Source organism: Ursus maritimus, unplaced genomic scaffold, assembly GCF_017311325.1.
Source record: "Ursus maritimus isolate PB19 unplaced genomic scaffold, ASM1731132v1 scaffold_23, whole genome shotgun sequence".
Taxonomy (NCBI): domain Eukaryota; kingdom Metazoa; phylum Chordata; class Mammalia; order Carnivora; family Ursidae; genus Ursus; species Ursus maritimus.
In genome coordinates, this window is record NW_024424786.1 from 19,336,328 (window position 1) to 19,361,437 (window position 25,110).

Consider the following 25,110-nt stretch of genomic DNA (forward strand, 5'->3'; position numbering starts at 1 on the left):
TCATTGAGAAGGTAACATTTGGGCAAGGACCTGAGGAGGAAGAATGACTGAAGTCTTTGAGGAAGAGTATACAGTAGGGTCACAAAAAGTAGGAGGTGTGTTCCTTGTGGACCAGTTCTATGCAAAATCTTACCATTTTAGGTCTGTTATCAGGTTTTTAGCTTTTACTCTGAATGAAATTGGAAATTATTGGAGGGAACACTTAAACAATACAGAAAAGTACAAAGAAGAAAAATAGATAGTTCCCATACCCAAAGCCAATGGCTTTTTTGATCATATCGCGTCCCTCCTTAAATCCTTCAATAGCTTCCGTTGCAGGTAGAATAAGGTCGTAAATCCCAACCTGGACTTTGCTTCTTCCTCTACCTTCATCTGCTTGGATTTGTCCTCTCACTCTGACTCAAAACTGTCTTCCAGTTTCTCAAAATTTCTGTTCTCTCTTGCCCTTTTCTACATGGCTTTTGCATATGTCTTTTGTCTTAAGTGTTCTCTGCTTGGGCTACTTTGCACACATCTTTTCAGACCTCAGCTTTTGTTCATTCATTCGACCTATGTAGTTGCGCACAGTCCCGTGCTTCAAGGGCCCCCGTGATGGGCTCGATCCTCTGCTGTTACCATCTTGAAATCCTTCATGATTTTGAACAAGGCACCCCACCTTTTCATTTTCCACTGGGCCCCGAATGTAACTTGTCTGCCTTGCTGTCTTGGAGTTGGGCATACAATGATGTACAGAAAGATGGGCTTGCGGGGCGCCTGGGTGGCGCAGTCGTTAGGCGTCTGCCTTCGGCTCAGGGCCTGATCCCGGAATCCCAGGATCGAGCCCCACGTCAGGCTCCTCTCCTGGGAGCCTGCTTCTTCCTCTCCCACTCCCCCTGCTTGTGTTCCCTCTCTCGCTGGCTGTCTCTCTCTGTCAAATAAATACATAAAATCTTAAAAAAAAAAAAAAAAAAGAAAGATGGGCTTGCTACTTTTGCAGACTTTTCAGATTGGTGGTAGGGGTAGAACAAACAGAAAATAAACAACTGAGGAAATGAAAACTGAGAAAAACGCTACCCATGAAGGGTATATGGGGATGTGGCTTAGAGAAATCAGGAGGTTCTTTCTGAGGAAGTTAAGGACTTAGCTGAGTCCTGGAGAGTGAGAAATGAACGAAGTTTGTTATGGCTTCTCCGCCTCTCATTTGAGTAGAGTCTACCCTCTCATTGCAGGCTGTGCTTTTTTATAATGCTCATTAATATTATAATTAGTTATCTGTATAATAACCAACTTTCTAGAGAGAGTATAAACTCACAAGTTGTTTCCCTTTTCCTTGTATCCTCAGATTACAGCCCAGTGTCTGGTACACAGTATTTAAGTGGTAATTCTGAATGAGAAGATTCTTTTTGAAAGATTTTATTCATTTGAGAGACAGAGAGAGCACAGTGGGGGGGGGGCAGAGGGAGAGGGAAGGGGAGAAGCAGGCTCCCCACTGAGCAGGGACCCAGAGGCAGGGCTCCATCCCAGGACCCTGGGATCATGACCTGAGCTGAAGGCAGAAGGTTAGCCAACCGAACCACCCAGGCGCTCCCTGAATGAAGAGATTATTGAGTTTTTTGGTTATCATCTTTTTACACACAATTAACTTTTTCATATACAATTTAGTAGTCTGCATTTTTAAAAAGAACGCTGGAAGTTTTCCATTTTTCTTCTTACAAACTTCATAAAATGGCTAAGTCAGGGGCTTTTAAAAGCTATCTGGATGTTGGTGTTCTGAATGGATTGGAGAGGTAAGAGATTGGAAGTAAAGAGATTAAGCTAAGAGACAATAGGTATAGAGCGGAGGAGGACTTGAAATAATAGTGTTTATTGACTTAATTTAGCAACATTTACTATAAATCAGGCACTGTAAGCACCGGCAATCCAATTGTTTACCAAAAAAAAAAAAAAAAAAAGACAGAATCCCCTCCTGGAACTTACAGTGCAATGAATACCAATGTCAGGGATAGAAAGGAAAACAAATCCTCCTCCTTTTCAGCTTTTCCATAAATGTAGTAATGCCACAAAATAGGGAGAATGGAAGCTCCTATTAGAAGTGATTCAGAGACGGGCACCTGGGTGGCACAGCAGTTAGGCGTCTGCCTTCGGCTCAGGGCGTGATCCCGGCGTTATGGGATCGAGCCCCACATCAGGCTCCTCTGCCATGAGCCTGCTTCTTCCTCTCCCACTCCCCCTGCTTGTGTTCCTTCTCGCTGGCTGTCTATCTCTCTGTCAAATAAATAAATAAAATCTTTAAAAAAAATACTTAAAAAAAAAAGAAGTGATTCAGAGAAATATTTCACAAAAATTCTGGAAGTTTGAAGTTCTAGTGGAATAGTTCCCCTGTTTCACTAAGATTTTATTATTATTATTATTATTATTGTAACTTTCTCCTGTGAATAGTGTTTTTATCCTTTTTTGGTTCTTTTAACTATTGCTTTTTTTTAAATAAATAAATGAAAAGTAACTAAATACTAAGTAAAAAGGAATGGCTAATATGCTGCTATCTCTCTGAGACATTGTTTTGTTTTCTATTTTGGAAGCCTTTTCCACTGATTATCCTCCCTAACTTAAAGAAAACAACTGTCATTCGAAAATACTTCCAACTGCTTCACGGGCGTATTATCCTCTTCTCTTTTTAAAACGAATTCTCAGAATTACTCCTCTGCATTTGAAAAGCGGCAGGGAATAAATGTGTAGTATTAAATATGCAGCAATTTGCCACTCCCTTTGCCCTGCCCCAGTTACTGCACGAGAAAATGTCTGGGGATAAATACAGAACGTGGTAGAGTCAAACCTCCCAGTAAAGATGATGAAAGAAACAAAGGACACATCCTTAGAGAAAGGTGTTCAGTTCTCCCCCCAATTAAACATTGATTAAGAACAAAAGGAAATAAGTATTAAAAAATTTTAACTCTGAATGATAGATACTAGAAGGTCAGTTGTTTCTTAGGGAAAAGAAGGGGACAGGGCATGTGGACCAGGGCTTTGCTGTATAATCTTGGGCAGGTCACAGAAGCTTCTTTGAAGCCCTGTCCTAGCTTAAGAGTTTGGACCAAGGATCTCTTAGTTTCTTTCATCTCTAAAATTCTATAGTTCTATGATTACGTTGAGATGGGCCATTCTGTTGATTTCCTAGTCTCCAGGAGAGAGGTAACTAGTCTCTGGGAGTGGAACTAACTCGATGGAGAGTTACCAACGCAGAGGTGGGCATACTTCACAATTATGGGGTTTGGGACCTTGGAGGTGCTCTTGGAAAACGTGCAAGAAGGCCTTTCCCCCGTTCTTCAACCCGATTTTACAGTTCGCTTCTCTTTGGGATGGGGAGCGGGAAGGACCTATTTTAGACAGGGACTGTTCACTTGACCAAGCATTTCCCCTTTCCTTATTTTTGGACCCTTAAAAAAAACAACAAGCTGCCAAGAAACAGATCCTAAGGGGTGGAAGGGGAAATTGTGATTACGGCATCTCGAAAGGCCTGTAAAATCCTGCTTCCTCATTTTAATCCTTTCTTTGGGGGGTTAGGATCTTTTTTTAAATGTGTATTTTTGTCAGAGTGGGCCTCGAGTGAGGTTCAGAACAGCAGAGGGGGCGCTGACGGATGCTGCTTCTGCGGGCGGGCCGGCGGGAGGGAGCTCCGGGTCGGGTCCACGCCGGCCGCCAGGCGGGCTCGGAGCTACAAGGGCGCGGCTGCGGGCGGGCCCCGGGGAGGGGCTTCGCGGAGGCGCCTCGGCCCGAGGCGAGCGGGGCCGCCCGGGCTCGGCGCGCAGCGCGGCCCGGCGGGCGGTGGCGCTGCGGAGGCGGCGGCCGAGGCCGGCGGGCGCGGAGGAGGGGCCCGAGACTCGGGCGGCCGGCGGCAGCTGCCTCCGTGACGACTGCCGGCAGCGCGGCAGCCTGAGGAGACCGAGCCCTGGGCCCCGGCGTCGCCGCCTCTCTTGGCTGTCTCCTTCTTCTCCTCTCGCGGCAGGGGCGTCAGGAATGGGCCCCAGCCGCCGCGGGCCCCGCACCCTGCGCCGCCCGTAGGCCCCAGCAGTCGGAGGCCGGCCGGCCGGCCTCTCGCCACCCCTCGCCCCAGCCCTGCTGCCCCCACCCCAAATCCCCGGGAAGGAAGATGAGGGAGACGGGCCCGGCGCTCAGCAGCCAGAGCAGCGAGAGCAGCAGCAGCAGCGGTCGGGGGAGGGTGTTTCGCCGTTTCCTCTCAGCCGCCCGGACAAGATGGCAGCGGCCGCGGAGAGGGGCTGAGCCCGGGCTGGGTGGTGCCGCCTGCTGAAGCGCCTGGCTCCCTGTCCCCGGCACGGCCCCGCACCCCACTCCGGACATGCTCAGGGCTGCGGCCGCCCGAAGAGGGGAGAGCTCAGGCCTCTAGGAAGGTAAGGGAGGAGGGCGAGGGGCGCCCCCGCCTCAGGGTGGGGGGACTAGCTTCGTTCGCTGGGCCTCCGGGCCCCTCAGCCGGACCCCGGCCGGGCCCAACCCCTCCGGAGCGGCCCGCACCCGTCGCGCGTCCTACATCCCCTGCCGATCCCCTGCGCTCCGGTGCTCCGGCGTTTCCGCGCGGCTTCCCGCGGGGTGGCGGGTCCGGGGGCCGCTCGGGGCCGAAGGCCGCGGGACGCGGGGGCCGCGCGTGGTTGGTGCGAGCGGTGGCGCAGCCTCCGGGAAGCGGCGCTGGGGCCGGGCTGGGCGGCCCCGGCCTTCCCCTGCCAGGGTTGCGCAACGGCTCTTCCCAGCAACCGAAGTTTTGTTTAGTCCCACAGGGGGCCTCTTTCCCCACCGCAACCCTAGGCCGTAACTACGGAGACCTCTTGTCTTTCATTAAGGGGAACAAACACAAACACACGCACGCACGCAACTTGAGCGCCCCAGCCCATGGCTGCGTCCCTGGCTTTGTGGCCCAGTCACCAGCGTCGCCGAGCGGCAGGTTTAGAGGGTGTCAACTCTGGAGACGTGAGTGCGTGTGATTGTTGGGGAGGAGAAATGTGACCCGCCGCTCCGCGTCCCCTGCCGCGGCCGGAGGAAGGCGTGGCGGCCGCGCGACGGGGCTGTTGCCGGCTTCTCTCGTTACGGTGGCGGCCGCCCGCTTCCCTTCGTGGAGAACTCTCGGAAAGACTTCGGATGGGAATGTCTGTTTTCCTGTCGGGAGGGAGACGGCTGTTTTAAAATGGTATGTGGCTCTCTGCGAAGCCTGTTTCCCAATCTTATCTAGGCTTGAGGAATTGCGCTAAAGGGTGTGTGCGTAAATTACCTTGGACCTGTTACAGAGTAGTCATAACACGTTCAGTCCTTGAAACTGTGTTTTCACAACCTCTTGCTGCCCTGTTAGAATTTATTTTTCCACCTGTCAGGTCGCTGCTTCTAATTATAAGGCGCTTCTATTAGCAGCAGTGAAGTTTTTCAGATTATCGTCCGGTTTACAGGGAAAGCTCATGGTTGATTCTATCGTCAACTTTGTGTCTCCCTGGGCCTGGGCCGGGAAAGTTAGCTGGTAAACCGGCCTGTGCTTGTGCTTAGTTTATGTGTACCTTGTAGTAGTTTGGAGATCAGCTGAATTCCCCCCGCCCCCCTCCCCCTTCTAGGTATTTGCTTGTTAGTTGTAGCTTCTGGCGTGGAATCGCTTAAATTCACACCATTTAAGATTATTTCAAAGTTTTAATTTCTTGGTGCCTTAAAATTTTTAAGAGGTGCCCTTTTAGATCAAATTTTTGTTGAAAACTTTTGAGCAGGATCGGTGGGCTTTGTTTGTTACCCAGTTAAAACATTTTAATCCTGCTTTCTCATTTAATTTTTTAGAAGCTGGGCAAGCCTCACCATATGTTTGATAAGTCTAGATTCTGCTTATGTTTGCAAGTACAGTGCTAATTTTATACAGTGAGCTATGATAAGGTTTGATAGGTCATGATTAAACTTAGTATTAAACTTAGTAAACTTAGTCAACAAAATAAAACCGGCCTTTTTTTAAAAAAAAGTTTTTATAGTTTTATTGGCTGCCTTATGCCTGCATGCCACTTAACAGTAATTGAAATGTAACCAACCAGATAGAGTACTTTTAAATTAAGGTTTTCTTGGTATATATATGGGTCCATTCATAAAGTGTGGACAACTCTTTATTTATAAAATATAGTGCTCAACCTGTTTGAGGCTTATTTTTCTTTTACTTTTGAAACTTACTTGATTTTAATTTGTGTTAAGATAGAAATGTGTTGAAATAGTTGAGATTTTGCACATTTCACTGTGGAGTTTTTTTTGTACTTACCGTAAAATTGAATAACAATTTGTTCCTGAAATTTTTCTCTACTCGAGGGAATATATTTTCTAAAAAAGAATTTTTTTGTGGAGAGCCTTAGATTAAAACTATGTTTTAAAAAGGTAAGATGAGCTTGAAATCTAGAACAGAACCAGTCATTAAATGTTTCAAATTTATATTTGGACATTGCTGACTACAGTAGCTAAACACATATTAGGCAAGCAGATCATAACATGGTGAGCCAGTCTTCGTTTATTGTCATAATACCTTTTCCATTGAACTACTCATTATCTTGCTTATAAACCAGTCATTGGCTTCTGGGCATGCAGTTTTAGAGTCACATAAAAGTAGATGGTTTTTATGAGATAATTCTTCTTGTAAACATGCTTGAAAAGAAGCTTCAGATCATACTGTTTTAATTTTTTGGATGTTCCGTCATAGAGTATCATAAAATAAGGTGCAAATTACAGAGGTAGGCTGCTGTAGCTAGTATGGCAGGTCACATAAATATTTGTTTATTGTAAGATATTGAAAGCTTTTTTTTTTCTTGCAACTTAAAATAGCAACAGCCATCAAATGAACTTTCTGATTGAGCTTTTGTTTTAAATATTTGATACATGAACACTGAAGGCATTTATAGGTAGGAAAGAGAAAATGTGGATTTCAGAATGCTGAAATACTCTTTCCTAAATCTGTTTCACATCCATTGAATGGAATACTTGGTTGCATGTTATTTTCCATTGGAGTGTTACAATGACGTATTCTGGTGACTTAGTTTTCTATGTTCTTTCTGCAGTAGTTCACCAAAGGTGGTGATATGGTAGATTAGAATTGTGTTATTGGTAGTTAATTAAAAGGCCTAAGTAATGTAGTTTCCATTGCATTCCATTTATGTTTGAGTTTGGAGATAAAGATGTCATGGCGATATTTAGATCTAAGGAACTTTGAAGTTCTCTGTATTTAAAATACTCCTTCAGTAATTCTTGCCTCTTAACTATTAGAGGACGCAAAATAACTTGCTATATGATTATACTGTTGCTGCTAAAAAAAAAAAAAAGTTCATGTAAAATTTCTGGGTTTGCAGCTGTCCTAATTTTCTAATGTCTGAGGTTGAGACTTCCAGTGTGGTATGTTTATCTTGCAAGGTTTACTTCTGAGACAAACTACTAGAATTTTGTTAAAATGGAGGAATCTACCAGTCTATTTTATTACTTCTTTTTTTTTTTTTTTTAAAGATTTTATTTATTTATTCAACAGAGATAGAGACAGCCAGTGAGAGAGGGAACACAAGCAGGGGGAGTGGGAGAGGACGAAGCAGGCTCATAGCGGAAGAGCCTGATGTGGGGCTCGATCCCATAACGCCGGGATCATGCCCTGAGCCGAAGGCAGACACTCAACCGCTGTGCCACCCAGGCGCCCCTATTTTATTACTTCTTTAAAGGTGTCCCTCCCTCCCCGCCCTCCAACTTTCTGAAAGCTTTGTTATGGGAACCCTTTCTGTATGATACAAATGTAAGTCTAAAGGAATTGTTTTGAATGTCTTTACTGGTTCTGGATCCAGCTGCTTAAAAAATAACTTGTATCTTTAAACACTCACTTAACATAAGTTGAATAGGGATATATATTTGGAGTCGAAGTTTGTTGTTGTTTTGTTTTTATTTTTTTAGATTTTTTTAAGATTTTTATTTTATTTATTTGACAGAGACAGCCAGCGAGAGAGGGAACACAAGCAGGGGGAGTGGGAGAGGAAGAAGCAGGCTCCCAGCAGAGGAGCCTGATGTGGGGCTCGATCCCAGAACGCTGGGATAACGCCCTGAGCCAAAGGCAGACGCTTAACGACTGCGCCACCCAGGCGCCTCTAGATTTTATTTATGTATTAGAGAGAACAAGCTGAGGTGAGAGGCAGAGGGAGAACAGGCTCCCCGCTAAGCAAGGAGCCTGATGCGGGACTCTGATCCCAGGATCCTGGGATCATGACGTGAGCCGACACTTAAATGACTGAGCCACCCAGGTGTCCCAGGAATTGAAGTTTTGAATCAGTGTAAGTTTTCCAGGTAGCCAAAGCACTTATGTGGCTGACCTAACAAAATACAGTCCACTTCTTTTGGTTGGATTAGGAGTGATTTGGGGAGAAACAACTTAATATTTGTGTGTTGCTTCTGTAGTTTTGTCATAGCTGTTCCTTTGGACCTTATCTTAATCACCGTTAGGACCATGCTAGAATAGATATTTGGAAGATGTATGTTATTCATTTTACCTAAATGTCCGTTAAATTAGACCTTGACCTATTTGGCAGAGCATTCTGCTCTCAGTTGATACTTGGGCCAGATGCTATTACACAAAAGCTACATATTGTCTGAATTCTGAGATGCACACTGTTATGCTGGGGACCTAGAGCCTCCAATCTTAGGACTTGTGTGGAAATTAAAAAAAAAAACAACTGGTTGAGTATTGGAAATAACTGTATTTTTAGGGATGGCATTTGTGATTTGGGGACAGTTAAGTCATTAAACTGATTTATCTTTTGTATTTAGTAGTTATGGCCAAGTCATAACTTGGAAGGAAGTCTTTGAACTGAAACAAGCCAAGGACATTATGTTTTACGTTAAATGTATTTTGTAACTTTGACCCAAACAATTTCTTTAATTTTCTAAGAAAGTGAGAATTTTTCCTTGCTGGGTAAGACTGAGCGGGAGGGAAGCTAGTGGACAGGTAAGGTAGAGGAAGCTGGGCTTCTTAAGTTGGGGGAAGAGGTTGATTTAATTCAATCTGGGAAACTTAGAAATCTGTTTTGACTTAAATGTTCGAGTTGCTAGAGACCAGAGTTCACTTAGTTATAAAATCAGTGAAATACGTGGTAGCTTGGGGGAAAGATTAAGAATACACTGTAACACCTGTTAAAAGGTCAGAGTTGTGAAGTTAATATCTGTGTATCATCCCTGACCAGTTTTTAAAACCACTACCACCTTCCTTTTTGTGCCTTTTGTTTCTTCAATCTAAACTACTTTTCCTTAATGTAAATTTAGGGAAGATAAACTTTCTGTACAATTACAAAAATCTTACGTTAAATGCCTAATTTGAAATCAGAAGTGTGAAGAGCATAGAACATATTATTGCTATTAAAATGAGCTTCATTTATAGAATAACTTTTTTTTTTTAGTTTTTAGAGATACTTAAAACTAAGGTGCATAATAAATGAATGTAGGTTTTTCAAACTGAATTAAAACCCAATTTCTCTGTTATCTGTCACTCAGTCCAATTTTAATTTCTGAGATTAACATCTCCTTTTAAAAATTAGATTTCCAGGTAGGCTTTTCATGTTGCGTTTTCTTTGCTGTTTTGCCTTTTTTTTTCTTTAATAAAAAGATTACACCTAAAAGAAGTGGAGATTTAGAAAAGCGTAATCAAGTACATTGTTCTTTTGAGCTGTACTTTATCCTTTAGGTTAGGATCTAAATTGTGAAAGACGGATTCTTGGTCTCATTGAAAATAAAGGATTGCCAGAGGCTGCCAGATAAATTGTTTTATTTTGCATATTGTTAATGCTGGAGCATCTTTTCTAATTGGAAAAAAAATTGTTTAGATTTGATATTGTAATAATTAGATGAACAGAATGAGTCATTTCCTCCCCCCTTTAGAATTTTGGAGCCATGTATTATAAATTACATTTGATTACATATGGCTTACCAAGAACATTGCCTTTATAAAATTTGATAGAAACTGTAAAACTTGGCTGCATTTGACTAGCCAATTACAGATGATCCCCTATTTACCATGGTTTGACTTAGGATTTCTTGACTTTACCATAGTGTGAAAGTCACACACATTCAGTACTTGGAATTTTGAATTTTGATCTTTTCCCAGGTTAGCAGTGTGGGGTCTGATACTCTTCCTTTGATGCTGGGTGGAAGCAGCAAGCCACAGTTCCAGTCAGCCACCTGATCATGAGGGTCAATAATGATCTACTTAAAACCATTCTGTACCCACCCACACAGCCATTCCTTTTTTCACTTTCAGTACACTATTGAATACATCACATGAGATATTTACCACTTTATTATAAAATAGGCTTTGTGTTAGATGACTTTGCCCAACTGTAGACTAATGTGTTTTGAGTGGGTTTAAGGTGGACAAGGCTAAACTATGATGTCCGGTAGGTTAGGTATATTAAATGCGTTTTCTATTTGGTATTTTTAACTTATGATGGGTTTATTGGGTTGTAACCCCATTTAAGTTGAGGAAGATCTGTATTCCATTTTAGAAATTAAAAAAAAAAAGCATGTGACTTACAAAAAATGTTTATTAACTTCAAATTCTTCAGCTTCCCCCTGCTTTTGTTGCATATTATTCATAAATTAAAATATCTTACAGTTTTTTAACTTTGAAACATTTGTAGAAAATAACTTGCTTAGAAAATATTTCATACCCTATAAAGCGGTTAAACACCTAAAGATATCATTTGTGTATATTTTGACTGTGTGTTACCTGTTTAATAATACAATGAGAGTCTTGTAGGTTTGGTAAACTATACGACTTTAGATATGTAATGTATAGTCTTAAATAGTTAATAAGTTAGATAGAGTGATAACATATTGAAAATTGAACCTGCCTTTCTAGAGATATTTCTTCTAAAGTAAAATTTAAATTAATACTTCAGAGGATTTTAAATATGTAATTTATGACAACTTATATTGAGATTAAGTAGGGTAAGTGACATAAAACCACAATGAAAATTGCAGGTTATGAGCTATATAGCCTATAGCTACGATGTTACGCTTCACTACATTCTCAAAACATGTTTTGGGCCAACTTGTAATCAGTTTCAGTGGAGACAGTACAAGTATCTCTGCAGCATATTAATGGTAGTTTTGTGTTTAAAGTTAGATAAGAATAGTATTGACTTCAAAAATATTAGGATTTTAATCTGGTTACTCTTCTTTAAATATTTTTTGTGGCTGGATCACAGACTCTCACCACAGTTAAATGAAATTTTATTACGTCAGGTAAAACAGTGATAAAATATGTGTGTGGAAACTCTTTTACCTGGTATATATTTGGGTGTCCACTAAGTGCAAAGTACTCTGCTATGAAGAGAGTAAGACATGGTTCTTGCTTTGAGCAAGTAGTAGCTGAAATTGGCCAAGTACTGTAAATTTTCTTTTATACGTGTGCATGCGTATGTGAGCTGGAAAACACTGCCTGAGAAAAATAGTGATTTATATATAGCATGTTCAAGTTTTTAAAAAACTGTTTATTGAAATAAATAATGTTTAAAATATCAGGAATGGTTCGGCTTCTGAAAGTTGTGTATTAATACTTGTTACTCCTTGTAATGTTTAAAGCCAAAAAAGTCATTTAAAAATATGAAAAAAATTGGGGGCGCTTGGGTGGCTCAGTTGATTATTTGGCCAACTCTTGGTTTTAGCTCAAGTCATGATCTCAGGGTCCTGGGATAGAGCCCCGTTTTGGGCTCTGTGCTCAGTAGGGAGTCTCCTTGAGGATTTCTTTCCCTCTTCCTGTCCCTACCTCTGCTTGTACTCATGCTCTCTGTAAAATAAATAAATTAATCTTTAAAAAAATATGAAAACAGTCTATGAGTTTAATTTCTGTTACAGGCTTTCCATCAAGTCTAACCAGTTTCATAGTCTCATTTTTATAGAGACATGTTGTATGTTAATTTAAATCAAGTGGAAGCTCCTATTTCTTAAGTATGGTTAATCTAGTTCTCTTATTCTCATGGTTTTTCCTTTTGGACATGCACAATTCTTGCATTGCTTGAGAAAATTCTAATAGGTTTGCCTTTTCTAACTATATTATTACCTTCTAAATTTGGAATGTGTTGCTCTCCAAACCTCATTCCTGTGCCAACTGGTAGAAAGAAAATAGAAGGTGAAAACAGGGTATAGATAGAATTCCATTTTAAGGTACTTTTAAGAAGATTGAAATTGCTAGCTGAAACCACTATACAGAAGGGATATTATTTGTGTACTTAATTTATGTAAATCAGAAGTACGTTTAATTTGGGCTCCTTGACGCCTGGTCATGCAAAGGGCAAGAATTATATTGCCCCATTATAATTACTTATGACACATTCTTAATGAAATTTGACAATTTGGTGACATTTTGATATTTATTATACGTGTGTATTTAAAAGTGAATTCTGTGTGGAAACTTACTTAGGGTGTTAGGGATTATAATATAATTGGTTTTGCCAGTACTTTTGAGTAGAAAACAATTGGGATGTTTGCCTTGTGAGTTGCCCTAAGACCTCCTAGTGTGGCATTTCTGAAAGTATTTCTAGTGGCTACTCTGTAACTTCTAAAATCTCTCTTAAGTATCTCACATCTGAAGGTATATTGAAATTGTTTCTTGCTAATCTGATTGGAAGAAAATGAAATACATCAATTTATAACCTGTTAGTAGGTAATCTAATATTACATTTTGGGAAATTTTTACATTTCAAAATATAAAATAGTATATGAACTGTTTGGGTCAGAGACCATGTCTTAAAGGTTTTCATGGATATAAAATGTCTAATAGACATTGGGGAATCAAATACATGATTATCATAAAAGTAATCAAATATAGGCATGCTATGCTCTACCTATATCCTTTAGTCAAAGTATAGTGCCTTTACTAAGCGGCTTCACAGATACCTGCCCAAGCACTTGAGAAGGTGTCATATACACACTTTACTTCTCAAATCCCTACTATATCCCTCACTTCTTTAATTCTAGCAGATGAGTCTGTTTCCCGTGTAGAAGTCAATAGGTATGAACTTCCTCCAGATTTCCAACCCTCTGCCTCTGAATGTAACTTATACCAGTACACGCTTTGTGTTTTCACTACTCTGTCAAGGACTGAAACATCTTCCCTCCAAGATTATTTCCTATTCTCTACTGTGGATTTCATCCTGAAATGTGTTTTTCAGAATCTTGAGCCTGTCCGACACTTTTGTGGGCCATTTTTCTTCAGCCTTTAAAAATGATCAGATACCTGAGATCATCTTAAGCAGCCATCTTTTAATTGTGCCTCCTCCAATCTTTGGACCTGTCTTCCTCTTTATTTCTTCCAAACTTTTTTTTTTTTTTAAGATTTTATTTATTTATTTGACAGAGAGACAGCCAGCGAGAGAGGGAACACAAGCAGGGGGAGTGGGAGAGGAAGAAGGAGGCTCCCAGCAGAGGAGCCTGATGTGGGGCTCGATCTTATAACGCCGGGGTCACGCCTGAGCCGAAGGCAGATGCTTAATGACTGAGCCACCCAGGCGCCCCTCATCCAAACTTCTTAAATGTGTACTTGAGCATCTATCTGAATTTGTATTCACTTCTTAGCCCTTGGCAGTATAGTTCTGTCCATGCCACTCCAGTGATTACTCCCACTAAGCTCTCCAGTAGTTTCTTTTATCCACAGTTTATGTATTCCTCTGGATGATTGCATTTATAGTGTACCCTATTCTTAGCTTTCAGCTCATCTTTTGAACTATTGAGCTCCATATTTTTCCCTCACAGGTAGCTCAGATTGAATTATCTTATTTCCACATTGTTTCTTTTTCTGTGTTTCCTCTTTGGTATCTTCACTCATTTCTATTACAGTTTATGTTTGAAACTTTTATTTTACTTATTTTGTTTTTAAAGATTTTAAGTCATCTCTACACCCAACATGGGGCTTGAACTCACAACCCCGAGATCAAGAGTCACATACTCTGCTGACTGAGCCAGCCAGGCGCCCCTATGTTTGAAACTTCAAATCTTAAAATATTTATTTCTGGTCGATGCATTAAAAAAACCCAGCAAAATTTGCACTTTGCAAAGCAAAATTTGATAGTGTTTATCAAGTTTCCTTTTTGGAAATACATACTAAGAAAATTAAAAATGTATAAAAGCTATTTATATGAAAATGTTCATCACAACTTTATATAAATGTAGTGAAAAAATTGAAAAAAAAAAGCAGTTCAACAAATTATAGTATGCACACGTGATAGAATATTATGCTGCTCTCAAAAGATCCTAAATAGAACACATCTAAGATATCCTAGAGAGAACAAGTTGGCATATCAAGTTATACATGTATTATGATTGTAAACATATAATAAAACATGTTAGAATGACTAGGAGGAAATAGGTTCTTTTTCCTGAATATTTTGTGATTTATAATAATTGAATAATTTAAAAATAATTTTCGTACTGAAATTCCACCTCTTCCTGGAGTGAACAATGTGTATGTTTTCATGTTTTTATGGCAAAATAGTTAAATTTCACATATTAGTGTACTCTACCCATATTCTAGCAGTCTGATTCCAGGTAATGGTAATGGCTTAGTGATCATTTTTGTCCTTTCAACTTGCAAGGTTACTATGAACAAATAACATTTTAAGGTTGTTTTTTTTTTTTTTTTGTGAAGATTTTATTTATTTGAGAGAGAGAAGGAGCAAGGGGAGGGGAAGAAGCAGACTCCCCGCTGAGCAGGGAGCCAGCTGTGGGCCTCTGGATGTGGGGTTGGAGCCTGACGTGGGGCTCGTTCCCAGGATCATGACCTGAGCCAAAGGCAGAGGCTTATTTGACTGAACCACCCAGGTGCCCCTTAACTTTTAACATTGCTATAAAATAATTGTTTTGGCATATTCATCATGTGTAATTGATATGTAATCATTACTTTCTATCTGAGATTCTATCTAGCTTCTTATGCAAATGGCAGAAAAATGACATGAAGTTATTTTGGCCAGTATGAGATTTTTAGTTATTATCTGAGAACAAATTTCTCATCAGTAAACTGTTAACTGTTGTGTGACCATTTTCAGTCAAATGATTTAACATACTTTATTTTATCCCCTGGGATCAATAGCTGGCCTTCATTTTTGAACTTTAAATGTGTTACCTATCACTTACACATTTTCAAAAGGAATTAAACTTTTGTAATCATCTTTTAATCTTTTTAATATGTTGATGGCATTTAAAAAATCTCTTCGGCTGATAGATCTGAATGTGATTTTCTTACAGTTGTAGTTCTGATACATATAACTTTATAGTATCATGCATGGCAGTGTGACTTCTTACACTAATGTGAAAAATTTTTTTTCAGTATTTCTGTGGGGCTGCTAGTAGAAGAAAGAAATATTTATGTGACCCTTGCTAAGCCCATATAAATCTACAGTTTAGTGCACAGCTTATTATAAGCAACCCAACAATGTGTCATTTTATTTTTTTTATTAATTTTTAATTTTTATTTTTTTGAATTAATTTTTTAAAGTAATCTCTGTACCCAACGTGGGGCTCAAACTCACAACCCTGAGCTCAAGAGTTGCATGCTCTACCAAGTGAGCCAGCTAGGCGCTCCAACAATGTGTGTCATTTTAAAAAGTTAATGATTAGAGGTAGTCGGAGCCAAACATAAGCAGTTCTAATAGGTTTCTAAGAATTCAGCGTCCTTTCTTTGAAAGTACTCTTTTCAGAAGCTGCTTGTTTTCTTTCTTCCTTAGGTCTTTATGAATTTACATTGTTCTTTAGTTTCTTTTTGGCTTTCATAGGGAGGCTTGTTGTAAATCTCTGTCTTTTCCCTTCCTCACATTTGTCATGAGGATAAGAAAGAGATCTTTATTTTTCTTAACATATTTTCATTTCTGTTCCTTCTATTGTTTCTAATTAGATACCATAGAGAATTTCCTGAAGCACAGGATTTCCTGAAGCCATTGTGAGAGACCCCAGTTCACAAGATATATATGACAGTTAAAATTGAAACTTAAAAAAGTGTTTCTACATTAGAAAGGTTTTTGAATGTACTTCACTAAATTTCTAAAAAAGGACATTTTTATAAAGTAGCATATCTGGCAACTAAAATATGAGTAGGGAAAGAATGTAATTGTAGGAAAAAACCCAACAAGTTTGAATTAGCAGTGTAGGTCACCTAGGGGCGTGTAGGATCTTAACAGAATTTGGAAAGAATAGTCACTGATTTTTTTGTTTCAGTTTATTTTTTCAAGCCCTAAAATGTTGTTCATAAATATTGTTCAAAATTGAAAGTACTATAATCAAGCTTATACTGCTGTCAATATTTGTCTTTTCAGCTTTTCCAAATGCACAACTGTTATTTGTATTGGTGTGTGGGGTGGGGAGCAGCTACTGTTCTCACTTTACTGGTTTTTAGACTTTTAGTTCTTGTGATATATGTTAGTCTGGAGTGATAATTCTCTTTCAGTTATCAATGTAGAATGCTGTACTATTGGAAGTACAAAATGAGAATATTAAAGTCGTTTATTTAGGATAGCCTGTAATTTTGAAAAGTTTTATAAAACAGGACCTTTGATTCTATGAATGTTCATTTAGAACTTTGAGTCATTATTTCTTAAAAGAACAGCAGAATTTTTTCCTTTACAGTGCTTTGTCAGCAGTGGACATGAGATCAAATTATTAATCTAGGATTCAGCTTCCTCTGTTGATTTGAGTTGTTTCAGAGGTAGATTGCGTTAGGAGGTATTCTGGTCAGGACTTTTATTTTTTTAGTTTTTAATATCACATACTCATCTTTGCGTAAAAGTTAGTTACATAGATTTTTTTTTAATACAAAATAAAAATTTTGTGGTGGTTCTTCTGGGACAGATTTCCTATAAAATAGAAAGTAATTCATTTGGCTTTCTCTTAAGGGAGTTGTTCATAACCCAGAGTTATAGGACTGTTTGCATTTCCTAGCAAGCCATCATACAGCTATTGACAGATACTGGATGACCAATGAAAGTTTTCTTTGTACTTAAGTTTTATAAACTAGATTTGCATTGTTAGTCTTAAAGTTTTCTTTAAGGAAGAGAGTGCTTCAGGTGAACTTTTTATCTTTAGTCAATTTTCCTATCAATATTTCAATTTTGGGTTTTTATTTTGTTTTTTAAAATTTAATTTATATTTTATTTATTATTTTTTATTTATTTATTTTTTGGTAAAGTCAGCTCTGTGCCCAGTGTAGGGCTTGAACTCACGATCCCGAGATCAAGAGTTGTATGCTTCACTGACTAAGCCAGCCAGGCACGCCTGGGGTTTTGAATTTAGATAGCTTTAAAAAATCTGGAGAATTATATGCTTTAGTAAGTGTAGTCCTTAAGTACTATTTTAATTAACTCTTCTCTAGCCTTTCTAAAGTAAATTGGTATTGCAGGGTGATTTCTAGCAGCTGTGAAATGTCCAGCAGGTCATTTTGTGTTCCAAAAGTTGGAATGTTTTGCTAAGTCAGATGAAGCTTGTTATTTAACATGCTGGTTTGTGTTATAGTCAACACATTCTCTAGATGCTTTGTTCACAATACTGCTGGAAAATACCCAAGACTTCAGTGTTTTCAAATAAATGTTTTGTAGACACCTCAGAGAACAGGTTTATTTTATGAAGCTTTATAATATGTGGCAGTTCATTTATGTGAAAATGTTTCTTACGTGAAATGTTTCAGTGTTAAGTAATTTCCTGGACAGAATACTGATAAAATAATCTGTTAATGATACAGGTGTTTAAAATACTGATATTTAAATGGCCATTGAAGAGGGTTAAATTTCTGGGGTATTTTTTCTAAGAAGACATATTGTTTTGTCTTCTATAAATATGCACTTCAAACAAGGTAATTGAGAAACGAAACAGTGTGACTAGAAACTACGTTTTATTGTCTGAATATTGCTAGTTATGTGGTTCTATTTTCTAATTCCTATTGCAGAGCCTTGTATAGACTAGTACTAGGGTTCTCTGTCTTTTTCAAGAATGAAAAGGCCTTTTTGTCAAATTTATTGGACCACATAGTGCAATTCTACTTTTAGTCTCCATTGAAGAAATTACATAATGACCAAAAGCTCCAAAACTACTGTGAATTAAGTAATACTTTTAAATGAGAAGATTTCTTCTTGCTGCATACGAATACTTTTTTATTAAAGTTGGCAGATGATCCCAGGGACTCATTGTGTGTCTGACCATTCTAGATTTTAGGTGATCTGGGTCATGCCTAAAATACTCAACAGTTCATTCCCAAATGAGTAACTCTTGAAGAGTTGCCTTGTGCAAAAAAACAAAACAAAAAACAAAAATAAAAGCCCCCCAAAACCAAACACATCGTTTTATGCCTGTCACTCATGCCTAAAATACTCAACAGTTCATTCCCAAATGAGTAACTCTTGAAGAGTTGCCTTGTGCAAAAAAACCCAAAAAACAAAAAACAAAACAAAAACAAAAGCCCCCCAAAACCAAACACATCGTTTTATGCCTGTCACTCATATTCTTTTTCTTCTGTTTAATTTATCACTTGACAAATTCAGACCTATGGAAAAGTTACGGTAGTACAAAGAATTCTTATGTGTCTTTCACCTTGATTCTTCAGGTGTTAATATTTTATTCCATTTGTGTTTACCTTTTCTCTACATATCTGTATTTTTTTTCCTGAACTTTTTTTGAGTTGCAGGCATAATGTCCCTTTACCCCTAATATATCTATATTTTTACCCCTAATATTTTTCCTAAAAGCAAAGACTATTCAGTTTTTATGTCTCTTTAGTTATCTGTAATCTGAAAAGTTTCTCAGTCTTTGTGTTGTTTTCTGACATTGAGATTTTGAAGAATACTGCCAGTTATTTTGTAGAATGGCCCTCAGTTTGGATTTATTTTCTTGTACTTAGAAATTTCATAGTAAAATGTGTTCCTCTTAGTACATTCATATCAGGAGGCACATGATGTTGATATGTCCCATTACTAGTTATTTTAACCTTGATCTCTTAAGGTGGCACCTGCTGATTACTTTCTGTTGATTAGTATGAGTCTTATGAGGATATATTTTGGAAGTATGTAATTGTTTTTATTTATTTGAGAGAGAGAGAGAGAGAGAGAGAATGAGCAAGAGGGAGGGGGGAAGAGGGGCAGAGAGAGAGAGAGAGATGCAGACTCCCTGCTGAGCAGGAAGCCTGATGCAGGAATCGATCCTAGGACCTGAAGATCATGACCTTAGCTGAAGGCAGGCACTTAACCGACTGAGCCACCCAGGTGCCCCGAAGCTGTGAAATTGTTTGAGAGCTGTGAAGGGTCTTGCAAGCTAACAAATTAGCCATAGAAGCTGGCAGAAGATAGGAGACTATTAGGTCAGAGATAAAGGACTTTCTTACTCATAGCAATAGCAGTAGACATTGTGTCAGTATTTGCCCTGAGTCCCCAACTGAATTCCCCACAGGATGATGAGAACAGGGCCAGCCAGGTGACTTCTGAACAAAAACAGTTGCGTTGCTAGAGAGGAACCCTAGGTTTAGGAAACTTGAATCTTCATAAGGGGCAGTGAGCCTGCCTGCACTGGACCAAGAGGGAGTCATCTTTCTTATCGTGGACATTAAACAACCTGTCCTTTGCCCTGGAGGAAGGCACTATACTATCTCTACCTTCCAGGGATGTTCAGGGATATACAAATACCCCTTGAAGAGATACTCTGGAACAAAGGCAGTCAGTGCCCTTTCTTGCAAGACAGGGAGGAACACGAGAAACTTATGGTGAATTGTCTCCCAACAGTAATATTCTGTTACTTTTAAAGCTTTCTCCCACTATGATTTGCATCTTGAGATAATTCTTGTTTGAATCAGTGATGATGATTGTTGCCAAATGGTGGATTTTATGAATTGTTTTTCCCTTTTTCCTGACTTATTCCCCATGTCCTTCACTCCTGCCCCCTGGGATGGTAACTTCCCAAGTAAACTGCCTGCAATACAGGCCTTTCTAAAAGAATCTATATGTAGGGGAACTTGGGCTGCGTCACAGGGCATCTCAAACTCATCATGTCTAAAATCCAGTTTTTCCTCTCAATTTTCCTATTTAAAAAAAAAAAATGTTTTCTATTATCATTTGGCTATCAGTTTTTCAAGCCAGAAACGTCTTGTGTCATTTCCTTCTTCCCGCTTCACTGAGCTCTCTGGTTCTTCCTCCTAGCTACCTATTGGTAATCGGTACCCAGTTTCATTCCTTGGGTACTGCCTTTGCTGAGGCTCTGATCAGCTGTTACCTGGACTATTACACTAGTCTTTCAGCTGTTTCCATTATTGTTTCTGTCCAGTTTATCCTTTAGAACTTTGCCTGAGTAATCTTTCTGTAATACAGATATGATTATGTTGATTTTCTGTTTAAAATCCTTCAGAGGCCCCCATCATCTTATAGCTCCTTAGCATGGAAGACAAGGTTCTTCATGATCTGTGCTCTTTCTATTTACAGTTGTCTTTCTTCTCAAGGATCATCTTTTTCTCCAGTGGCCCACTCCCCTGGCAAGTTAAATTCTAGTGTGGAGGTTAGCAAACTTTATTTAAGGGCTAGACGGCAAATAGTTTAGTTTTGCAAGCCACATATGGTCTCTGTTGCATACTTAAAAAAAAACAAAAAAACAACCTTTTAGAAATGTAAAAACCGTTCTTAGCTTGTGGACCATACAAAAATAGGCCGAGTCAGATTTGGCCAGCCACAATTTGTGGACCTTTTTCTAGCCAAAGAAAGCTAATTTTCATTAGTCTCTGCCTTTGTATGTGCTGTTGGTTTGTATTGCATGGAATATTCTTTTCTACATGGGAGACTTCTTCCCATGATCTTTCAAAAATTAGCTCATAGGTTAACTTACTGAATCTTTTTGTGCTCCTTCTGGAGCATACTTTGATCATTTCTGTTCTCCCTGCTACCTGCTTGTCTCACACATCTGTTACTACCCTTATTAGTGATGTAGGTATGTGGATACATGTGTTTGCCTTTTGCTAGAAACAGCTCATTGATGAAAAAAATATGTGTTCTTCATTGCTGTGTCATCCTGCTTGTAAGTGGCTTTACTTGATTTGAATTGAAAGAAAAGTTGAAAAAAAAACCTGATATAGTATATGGCTATTGAATATGCTAATAAAATATATCTGTAGTGGGTTTTTTTTTTTGTTTTTACTTTAAAAAATACAATCAATTAATTTTCTTCTCTGGTATATATTTTTCCTCTTCATTTAAAAGTTAATGTGAAGGTAGGCTGTGAAAGTATAGAGAGTAATAGAATCATTTCCTGTGCAGTGGTTACCCTGGGTGCAAAATCAAACAGGTTGTGTAGCTGAAGTCCTTCTTTCCCTTTCTTCCTGGCAGGTTTATCATTTCCACGTGTGTTTTTATACTTTGACCACATACTTAATATATATAAATACAGTATAGGTTTGTCTGCTGTTAGCTCTTAAATATAAGATAATGCACTTCTGCAACTTGTTTTTGTTCTGCATTGTTGTTTTGAGATTTATCCATGGTCATACATATAATTTCCATTAATTCATTTTGCTGCATGTTGTTAATTCTAACATACACAATTTACCCCACATTTTAACATCTTTGAAATTGTGATACATCTTAAAATCAGTGGTGTTTTACCCTTAAAATTGGTGGGGTTTTTTTCTTTTTTTGTGGTACATAAACATATGATGATTGTGGTATAGGACACACTTGTATTGTATGTGTTGTATGAAAAAGCCATACTTTATTCTTTTTTTGACAATCGGGGTTTTTGTTTTTTTTTTTTTTCAGAATTTTGCTACTATGTGCAGAGCAGCAGTGAACATTATTTTACCTCTGTGCTTTTGTTTTTGTTTTTTTCTTTTTGTACTTAATGTATGTAAGTTTCCATTGGCAGGATGTATACCTGGAACAATTGCTAGATTATGGTCTAGGTCCGTTTTCAGCTTTGCTCTCAGAAGTGATTGTACTTCTTAGGCAGTAAGAGTCTTTGTTGACCTACAAGTCTTTAAGATTGGGTATTGCCCTACTTTTTGTCAGTCTGATGGGTATAAAATGGCATCTGACTGTAGTTTTAATTAGTGTTGTCCTTATCACTCATGAGGCTGAGAGTGAGTCTTTTGGCATGCCATTTCCTTTTCTGTGAATTGCTCGTTCATATCTTTTACCCATTTTTCTACTGAATTTTGCTAAATACAGTGTGATTTCTTCGGATCTTTTATTCTGTGTGTTTCCAGTATCTTCTTTGTTTCTATGGCTTATTTTTGTTTTTGGAATCATTTGATAAGTGCATACAAGTTGTAGTTTTTAATAAAGTCAGATTTTCCAATCTTCTTTTTATGCTTTTTCTATCTTGTGTAAAGAAAACCTTTCTTCTTTCAGAGGTTTATGATTTGTTAAAAACATAACATTAATTTTAAACTGAAAGGCATAAAAATATAAACCTCTATTTAGGCTGACCAGGATATGTTTTGTGTTGTGAGACATTTATAGGTGCAGGGTTTTTTCCCCTTCTTTTAATGTTCTTTGTAATGGAAAGGTAGAAATATCTATAATTTGGGGAAGATTTCCTTCCCTTTTATATTTATCCTCTTAAAGGAAATTCTAGCACTTTAGTTGGAGAATAATTAGAGCATGTGGATATGAAACCATTTAATGAAGGACAAATACAGCACCGTAAACCTCACATAAATTCACAGGTGGTCATTATATGATAAAAATTTGGGAAATCACTAACTGGAGATATAAAAAAAAATAAAGCAGTGAAGATCTTTCTCTCTTTTTGGATGGGATAGGGTGAGGTGGGTAGCTGTTCCAAAATGAAGCACATGGTTATTACCTGTTCATTCCATACAAGATATAAAAGGAGTTTATAAAGTGCTTTACCTTTGTAGTTAGTACATGTTAAAGAAAAAAGGCGGGAGTGATTACATTTCAGGTAAATTAACTTGATTATTTAAAAAAAAGTAATACCCCAAATTTGAATTTACAAATGAAAATAATTTATAGAGGGACGCCTGGGTGGCTCAGTCGGTTAATTGTCTACCTTTGGCTTGGGTCATGATCCCAGAGTCCTGGGATCAAGTCCTGCATTGGGCTTCTTGCTCACTGGCGAGCCTGCTACTCCCTCTGCATGCTGTGCCTGCAGGAGACTGCTTGTGTTCTCTCTTTCTCTGACAAATGAATAAAATCTTAAAAAAAAGAATTTATAGAAGAGTTTTCCATAGGATTAAATTAGCTGTTTTTTCATTTCTTCCACAAAGTATGATTCATTTTGATGTCCTAAAAAACACTGATAGGTTCAGTATATTTTATTGTCACAAATTAGAGTTTGGGTACTAATGAAGGAAGCTAAATTTTCTTTTGCTTCAAGTGATTGAATCTTTAAACTTCAAACTTGTAACACTGAGAATAGGCCAACTGCCTGTTGTCAGATATAAGTACGGTAAAGGTAGAATTAAAATAATATTAAAACATTATTTGATAATATTTATAGTCAATATAGCTATAAGACATTTAAAAAGTGAGTTCAAGGGGTGCCTGGGTGGCTCAGTTTGTTAAGTGTCTGCCTTTAACTCAGGTCATGATCCCAGAGTCCTGGGATCGAGCCCTGTATCGGGCTCCCTGCTCAGCGGAGAACCTGCTTCTCCCTCTCCCTCTGCTGCTTCCCCTGCTTGTGCGCCCTCTCTCTCTGTGTCAAATAAATAAATAAAATTTTTTAAAAAAATAAAAAGTTCAATATAATTTTCATAAATTACTAACTCATTTATCATTTGAAAAGTAAGTTTAAATTAGGTTAATTAGCAGAAATTTAAACTTCAACTCAAATAGTACAGCTTTTGGCTAATGATTTCCATTTGTGGTATCCTAAGTATTTCAGGGGCTGTTAACGTATTTTTTTGAGTACATACAACAAGTTAATAGTAATAAAAATATTATGTTTATGAGATAATCCAAAATAAAGCCAAAATACCATTGCTGGGCTGCCTAGGTGGCTCAGTTGTTTGGGTGTCCAACTCTTGATTTTGGCTCAGGTCATGATTTCAGGGTCCTGGGATCAAGTCCGATGTCGGGCTCTGTACTCAGTGGGGAGCCTGCTTGAAGTTTCTCTGTGTCTCCCTCTGCTCCTCCTGGTGCCTGTTCTCTCTCTCTCTCTCTCTCTCTCAGATAAATAAATCTTTAAGAAATACCATTGCAATAACAAATTGTTCAACTCACGGCTTTAATCAGTCACTGTGTCATTAAAATAGTGTAATATTTGTTTTTAATGTTCTTCTCTGTATTTAATACCTTATCTTTGAGTTATAAAGCTCCTAAGAAAAATGTCCCTTTATCTACCCCATGAAATGTTGACAAATTTTCAGTTGAAACATATTTCCAAGGTATATCTTTTTCCTAGGTATATTCATGAAAGCAAAGTCTTTATGGATAAACCAAGCTGGAATAATCTATTATTTACATGAAACTAGATTATAGACCATATTGCTACCATTCTATCTCCTTTGATCTCTTTGTCAGACTTTGTGAAATCAAGACAGGCATTTGTATAAAACTTAAAGTTCTGATAAAACTGATGTTTGCAATATCTTATTAAAAAATAAACTTGAAAGGCACTTGGCTGGCTCAGTCAGTGGAGCATGTGACTTTTTATCTTGGGGTTGTGAGTTTGAGCCCCACGTTGGGTGTAAAGATTAAAAAATAAAATCTTTATAAAAAAAAGTTTGAAATGATGTAAGGCTCTAGCATAGCTCGAGGCTTTTACTCATTTAGCTCTGTTCTAGACTTTGAGGAATGCAAATGTAGTTTAAGAACAGTGTTATTTCAGGGTGTCTGGGTGACTCAGTTGGTTAAGTGATGTGGACTCTTCCCTTTGGCTCATGACTGGCTCAGGGTCCTGAGATTGAGCCCTGTGTCAGCCTCGTACTGGGGATGGAGCCTGCTTAAGATTCTCTTTTTCCCTGTCCCTCTGTCCCTCCCCTGAGTGCATGTGAGTGCTCTCTCAAATAAGTAAATAATAAAATCTAAAAAAAAAAAAAAAAAAAAAAAGAACAGTGTTAATTTTTCTTTGGTCCACTAGCTGGGTGAATTAGGTTGACTCTGTTATTTTCAAAAAGGCATTTTGCAG

The 25,110-nt window shown here is 38.5% G+C and overlaps 1 protein-coding gene across 5 annotated transcripts in view; it reads left to right on the plus strand.

The window, feature by feature from the left end:
- Nucleotides 1-3,901: 3,901 nt before the first annotated feature.
- HIPK3 (homeodomain interacting protein kinase 3) overlaps nt 3,902-25,110 on the plus strand; it is an 87,386-nt gene continuing 66,177 nt past the window's right edge. The window contains exon 1 of one of the 5 annotated variants that reach the window (XM_040638926.1): nt 3,902-4,385. The gene's annotated coding sequence lies outside the window, so the exon portion shown is untranslated. Of the gene's footprint in view, nt 4,386-4,879; nt 5,174-25,110 lie in introns of those variants that run through there. The other 4 variants (XM_040638928.1, XM_040638929.1, XM_040638930.1 and 1 more) reach the window with 4 other exon arrangements.